The sequence below is a fragment of the Octopus sinensis genome, linkage group LG18 (genome assembly GCF_006345805.1).
Source record: "Octopus sinensis linkage group LG18, ASM634580v1, whole genome shotgun sequence".
In the NCBI taxonomy this organism is placed as follows: Eukaryota; Metazoa; Mollusca; class Cephalopoda; order Octopoda; family Octopodidae; genus Octopus; species Octopus sinensis.
The window spans coordinates 14,303,227-14,310,726 of record NC_043014.1 but is presented as its reverse complement, the minus strand read 5'-3'; the positions used below and the strand labels follow the sequence as shown (position 1 = coordinate 14,310,726).

At 36.8% G+C, this 7,500-nt stretch overlaps 1 protein-coding gene across 3 annotated transcripts in view; it reads right to left on the bottom strand.

Moving 5' to 3' along the window:
* LOC115221623 (galactosylceramide sulfotransferase-like) overlaps nucleotides 1-7,500 on the bottom strand; it is a 45,254-nt gene that overhangs the window by 36,655 nt on the left and 1,099 nt on the right. The window lies entirely within an intron of this gene.

Genomic DNA, 7,500 nt, shown 5'->3' with positions numbered 1-7,500 from the left:
CATATATATATACATATATATATATATATATCACCGTTCCCTTTCTCTTACTCCTCCTCCTCCCTCTCGTGGCTGACATGTGACTAGAGGGCCACTGTCTTTCTGACTAGTGCCTCCAACAAGTGTAGACGGTTTTCCTGTCCCTTTCTTAAGCCGTTATTCTCATAGCGTTCAAAATAATTTTTCCTTCGTTTCGGCTTAACAACCTTTACCGTTTGTGTTACTGTTATTCTCCTTGTCCTGTTTTTTACTGTTTATATTTGTACTTTTACTGTCTTGTTTTGCTTTTACTGTCCTGTTCTTGTTATCACTTTTTATCCCTCCGCAAAAAATCCTAAATTTTATTTAATTTTCTTTGCGGGAAGGACTGTTTCAACGAAGATGTGTCTTGCTCTTACCTTCGAAACACGGAGTAGACGAAGCAGGGGCGGCTGAAGAAGGGGAATTTTCTTTATGTTGTATATCTTTTACTCTATTTTTTCGTTGTTTAAAAAAATGTCCGTTTCTATTGTTTTGTTTTTATGTCTTCGTTTCTCATTGTGTTCGACGTTTTTTTTTCTGGTGTCCTGTACCCATATATGCAAGTATATATACATATAAATGTAGGTACGTACATATATGTATGTATATATGCATATGTTTTATTTATTATTTTGTCATTATATGATCGAACGCCACGCATCCACTTCCAAGTTTATCTATCTATTATTTCTTTCTCTCTCTCTCTATATCTCTCTATCTATGTAATATATATATATATATATATATATATATATATATATATATATATATATATATATATACAGTATATGTATGTATGCATGTATGTATATATGTATGCATGTATGGTATATGTATGTATGTGTATTTGTATATATGTATGTGTATATGTATGTGTGTATTAGGTCACTATGTCTCTAGTTTCAAGCTGTGTCGTATAACTAAACTAGAGACAATGACTTAATTCGCAGCTAATAATCTATGAACTATATATATCTCAACACCGAATATTTTCATTGATAAAAATTGCACAGGTGTGGCTCTATGTGTTTATATTGTTTGTTCCTTCTCGAGCCAAGCCTGGCTCATAAGGGCCGGTTTCCTTGGCGTATAGGTTCTCCACCTGGACGGAACGCCGGTTCGTCGCAGGTGAGCTGCAAGACGCAGGAGGAAAGAGTGAGAGAGTCAGCAGAAGTTCGCCATTACCTTCTGCCGGAGCCACGAGGGTCTTAGGTGTTTCGCTCATAAACACACACATCGCCCGGTCTGAGATTCGAACCCGCGATCTCTCGACCGCGAATCCGCTGCTCTAACCACTAGGCCATGTGCCTCCACATGTATTTATATGCATTTAAATATATGTCCGGATATAGATTGACCAATGGCTTTACATCCATTAAGTTTAACATTCACCTAATCAGCAACATTATCGCAATAGTACGATGACTTGATAAGTAATTAACCAATCAGGATTGTCGTATTATGTGGCAGAAGACTAGTATGTATTCTGCTCTCAGTGGAAGTTGTCATATTTTCGTCCAAGCCAGGCATAGCGCATAATGTTCCTTCGGCAGAAAACAATTTTGTTACAGTTAATAATTATTTCTGATTCAAATTTATTGCTTCTAATTCTATTACGTGCACTGACAGATGGAAACAATTTGTCATCTTCGCAACAATGAACAAAAACTTGATGGCAAAGAGAAATTCTCTTCGCCACTTCAACGAAGATAGGAATTATTTTTCGTAAAGATGGACCGTGCATAACTGCACTGCTAACAAGTACCCAAATCAGTTATCACTGTAGTTGTCAGTACTCGCGTAACATCAACAAAATAAGACGAAATGAGAGGAAAATTACTTCACCATCAGCAGAATAGGAAAAGGCAATTTTTAAGGTTAAAGTTTATATTTTCTTTTTACAAACATATGCTTATATATAATGAACATACTTTAGTTTATAAAAAGAATACCATAATCTAAGTATATATACCATTCTGATCACTGTTGTACAAGCTTATCAGTGTGCCGGTAGCGAAATTTTTTGCCACTTGAGTTCCGGAGCCCAGTAATGAATTCATTTGCCTACAGCCAATCAGAGCTCACCTTGACCTTGTTAAGTTAACAAATACACTCTACCATGTAAACTCAAGACGAGGAACGGTGTTGTAAGTCGACCGATCTCCAAACTACGCCTGGTTTTAGAAGGAGACAAGTAATTAGATAGATCTGCATCTATACCTATTATCGGGTTTTGTTAGGGCCCCATATGGTAAAGATGTGGATGGGAAAAATGTGGGTAGAGGGTGATGTGATAGCAACTCTTACTGCTTTACAAAGTAAACAACGAGACAAATAACTACGCAGAGGCAGCCATGGTTGAAACAAGAACAAGAATAACAAGCATTATTAAAAGAGAAAAGAAGTATGGTCATTCCTTACCCAAGTGACCTTATCTTATCACCCATCACTTGTTATGCGCTCATAAATTAGTTTGATAGTTGAGTTCTGATTGGCTGTATGCAAATGAGTTCATAACTGGGGTCCGGAACTCTCGTGGGAAAAAAATTTCGCGTGCCGGTATTGCATAACAACTTTCAGTCACTTAAATTTGAGCGCGAACTGTAAAGTAGAGAATGTTCTTAATAAAAATGATGCGATTGCATTGCAAAATAAAAACAAAATCGTTATAATAAAAACTAAACAAAAACAATAAAAAGAAATTTATTCATTTTCTGTTGTGGTTTTCTCTTCTTCTTCTTCACGCCATTAGCCACAAAGAATAATCTCTAATTAGAGCCTATTCTAAGCTACTAAGAATGCGTGTGGCAACTTGAAGATCCACCAACCACACGCGATAGAATGGCGGTTACACGGGCGCGAAAGCTACGTTATTTTCATTCCGTAAACGGTGGCTTTTAACGGGTGGAGAGCTGAACCATCCTGGGGTACAGAGGATTCGCAATCTAGACTAGGGTCTGAAAGTTTACCTCACCATAGTGGGATTACGTGCTAACGTTTCTTATTTTTTTATTGCCTTCTAGGGGCTAAACATAGAGGGGACAAACACGGACGGACAGGCAAACGAATTAAATCGATTACATCGACTCCACTGCGTAAATGGTACTTAATTTATCGACCCCGAAAGGATGAAAGGCAAAGTCGACGTCGGCGGAATTTGAAATCAGAACGTAACAGCAGGCGAAATACGGCTAACGTTTCTGCCAGCTCGCCGCTTTCAATACTTCCCTTTATTAAAATTGGTTTTAAATTAACTAAGAAACTGATTTCAAATTTTGGCACAATGTCAGCAATTTCAATGTTAAGTCAATTACATCGAACCCAGTGCTCAACTGGTACTTAATTTATCGACCTTGAAAAGATGAAAGGTAAAGATAACCTCGGCAAAATTTGAACTCCGAACATAAAGGCGAACGAAATGCCTATTTCTTTACTACCCACAAGGGGCTAAACACAGATAAGACAAACAAGGACAGACAAACGGATTAAGTCGATTACATCGACCCCAGTGCGTAACTGGTACTTAATTTATCGACCTTGAAAAGATGAAAGGTAAAGACGACCTCGGCAAAATTTGACCTCAAAACATAAGGACGAACGAAATACCGCAAAGCATTTTGCTCGCCGTGCTAACGATTCTGCCTGCTCGCCGCTATATATTAACTAAAAATTTAATAGTATCACCTCACTATATTAAAACCACGAAATTAGTGAAAGTGGCTCCTTTATTATATCAAAACCCATCAAATTTGTAAAGAAACGTGTTCAAGGTATAATTGATTCAGCTCCCATTAACATGAGTTTGTATCGAGGATACATTAAAAAAAAATATAAATACTTTCTACTTTGCACCAGAAGGGGACACAATAGAGCCACCCACCCGATTAACTAGCGTAAATTATACAAATGACCGGGAAATGTCAATATATAGCGACGTACAAACTGATTTACTATTTGGCTAAAACGTATTTTCATCGACAACATTGAGCGCCCATGAGGGGACACTGAAATAATTGATCAGGTGTCTATGTCTAACCCGTCTATTCTATGATAATTTTAGATTGTCCCCACACCTGTTGCACAACAATTTGAAATTAAGCATATTAATGAATCGTGCCTCATGGCGTGTGCATACGTGTGTGTGGCTGGGTGTGTGTGTCTGTGTGTGTGTGTGTGTGTGTGTGTGTGTGTGTGGCTGTGTGTGTGTGTGTGTGTGTGTGGCTGGGAGTGTATGTGTGGCTGGGTGTGTATGTGTGTGTGTGTGTGTAACTTCTAAATGAATTTCCACGTGGTAGTTTTTGCATCGCAGTTCAAATAGTTTCCGTAGTTAAACAAAATGCATCATATGTGTGTGCATATATAAGGATTGTGTACGAAGCATTGGATTTTCCATTCCCAACTGCAAATTCACTCTTTTACTCTTTTACTTGTTTCAGTCATTTTACTGTAGCCATGCTGGAGCACCGTCTTTAGTCGAGCAAATCGACCTCAGGACTTATTCTTAGCAAGCCTAGTACTTATTCAATCGGTCTCTTGTGCCGAACCGCTAAGTTACGGGGACGTAAACACACCAGCATCGGTTGTCAAGTGATGTTGGGGGACAAACAGACACACATACATACACATATAGGACGGGCTTCTTTCAGTTTCTGTCTACCAAATCCACTCACAAGGCTTTGGTCGGCCCGGGGATATAGTATAAGAGACTTGCCCAAGGTGCCACGTAGGGGGACTGAACCCGGAACCATGTAGTTCGTAAGCAAGCTACTTACTACACAGCCACTCCTCCGCTGAGCACTTTTTTTTTAGCGATTTTACTGTGGGAAGGAACGTGTAATCTGAGGAGCAGTTACAAGGAAGTGGGGTTGTGTTGAGTCCGAAAAGTGTATGTATCTGTAATGAGAAGACATAACGTTGTCCCTTACGAAGTTCGGATAGTATAGACACGCTGTGTTATAACGAGCCGAAGAGTTTGAGGTGCTAGGTGGAGTGATTCACGGAGCAGAAACTGCAATATACATGTGTGTATGTGTGTGTGTGTGTGTATGTATACGTGGGTTTGTACACGTGTGTGAAAAAACATTTTAGCTACAGCCTAAGATATAGATTCTGTCTTTAACCCACGAACTTTTCTACGTGTTGCTTTCAAAATAACATTGATCTGGCTAGTTTCAGCATTTATTTGCATTTCATCAGAGATCGGCTGCTCTTTTCCTGACCACAGAGACAATAAATGCTGAGAGCTATTTACAGTAAGCACAAACTGTCTCACTATGAAAGTTATACACACGTTTGCAAATTTACCAATATCTATAAAACTGAAATGCGAAAAAGTTGTTTGATTTCTTGGTTATTTGTCTCATTTTGGATGGGAACGGTTTAAGGGGGGTCGGATTGGCACCAAAATTTACACTGGGGGTAAAATGGGGTGGGCAATGGTGTGAGCAGGGCTGCAAGTCACTCGGGGCTACCGTTTGGTTGCCAAGGTGAGGAATATGGGAAAAATTAAATTTTATGGGATAGACAGGTTTGTTGCGCTGTTTGAATAATGGTGGCTTTTCATTCTTGCTGCAGGGGCTAGAGGCGGTTATCTTTAATTGTGGGTGTAAAAATTTGGGGGATTTTGGAAAGGGGGGTAAAGAAGAGGGCAATAAAAAGAACCAGGCAAAGAAGACGAACAAAAGAAGAAAGGGAAAAGGAGACAACACACAAAAAACACCACCACCACGAACCATGGGTTAAAATAGCTAGTCTATAAACCTTATTTACTCGTGTGTAAGTCACACTATTTTATATTTGAGTTTAACTGAGAAAAAAAAAACTTGTGTTTGGCTTATACACAGGGCAAAGCTGAATGTGAAAGTAACACTTTTGTACTTATATTTAACATTAAATTAAGTGTGCGATTTATACACCGATAAATACGGTGTTTGTGTACGTGTGTGTATGTGTGCGTATGAGCGTGTGAGCGTGCGTGTATATAAACGTACGTGTGTGTGCGTACATATATGTCTATATATAAATATTTATATTCGTACTTATGCGTGTAAGATGTATGCATACATGCATATGTGTATGCAATTATATATGTGTGCACATATATATATTTTTTCATAGCATTTTTTCCGATTGTCGGATAACTGAAGAGATGGCGGTGTGGATTTCCACCCCGGCATCCGAAACTCGGAGTTTTATCATGGCTGCCGAATAATTGTCACATATTACATTTACAGATAAATTCCTCTATTTACATAATATCGAGGCCTCTTTCATTCTTTTGTTGTCTTACAATTTTATCAATATATATATATATTTTTATATTTTTTATTTTTTTAGTTTTATTTTTTATATTTTTTATTTTTTTATGTTTTATATTTTTTATATATCTTATTTTTTATTTTTTATTTTTTTTTTTTTATTTTTTTTTTATTTTTTATTTTTTTTTTTTTATTTTTTTTTTTTATCTCCTATCTATTAACACTATCCTTGACCACTCCCCAAGTATGATTTTTGCGCTATGCCTACCCCCAAAAAGTCCCCCACCAAACACCCCTTTAAACCTGCCTAATGTATAAATGCAAATTACAATTCTTGTTAACTAGCTTCCTGAAGATTTCTCTTGAATGAAACATCTAGTCCTGTAGAAAGCCCTTCTATAATAAATTAATTTACTCTGCTATGTATGAGTACCTTATTTACTGTGGTTACCCGAATCAACCCGGGCCCACATATATATATATATATATATATATATATAAGAGAGAGAAGAAAATGGGTATAATAACAATGGGAGATTACATGGATTACGCTGGCATGTCTTTAATTAAATAGGTAACAAAAAAGTAAGAAGCAGAGATGAGGGCGGAATTTACGATCGTTTCGATTTACTAGAGTAAGTAAATTGCTTCCGAATGCGAGTATAGATAGATGCATCGGTTAGGATACAAAAATGATTGATACATATGTGATGGTAATGTGAACACAATGGTAATTCTTTCATTGAAATTTTGTTCTTGCATTGGTAAATTCGCTGAACAGAGGTTTGATTGTGGTAGATTGGTTAGTCTCACACATACATACATACATACATACATACATACATACATACATACATACATACATACATACATACATACAAATATATATATAGTTAATCCAAACACAAAGAGAAAACACAACAACGCGAGGACGTGGAACAAGTATAGTGTTATTGGACGCTCAGGAAAGAAAAGAAAGAAGGAGGATTTAACGTTTCGAGCGGAGCTCTCGTCAAAAACATAGAAAAAGAAAGGTCCAAGGAAGGGAAGACATATATATATATATTATATATATATATTATATATATTATATATATTAGTATGTATGTATGTATGTATGTATTATGTAGTGTGTTGTAAGTTGCACGCACGTTGCATGAATGTATATATATATATATATATATATATATATATATATATATATATATATATATATATATAT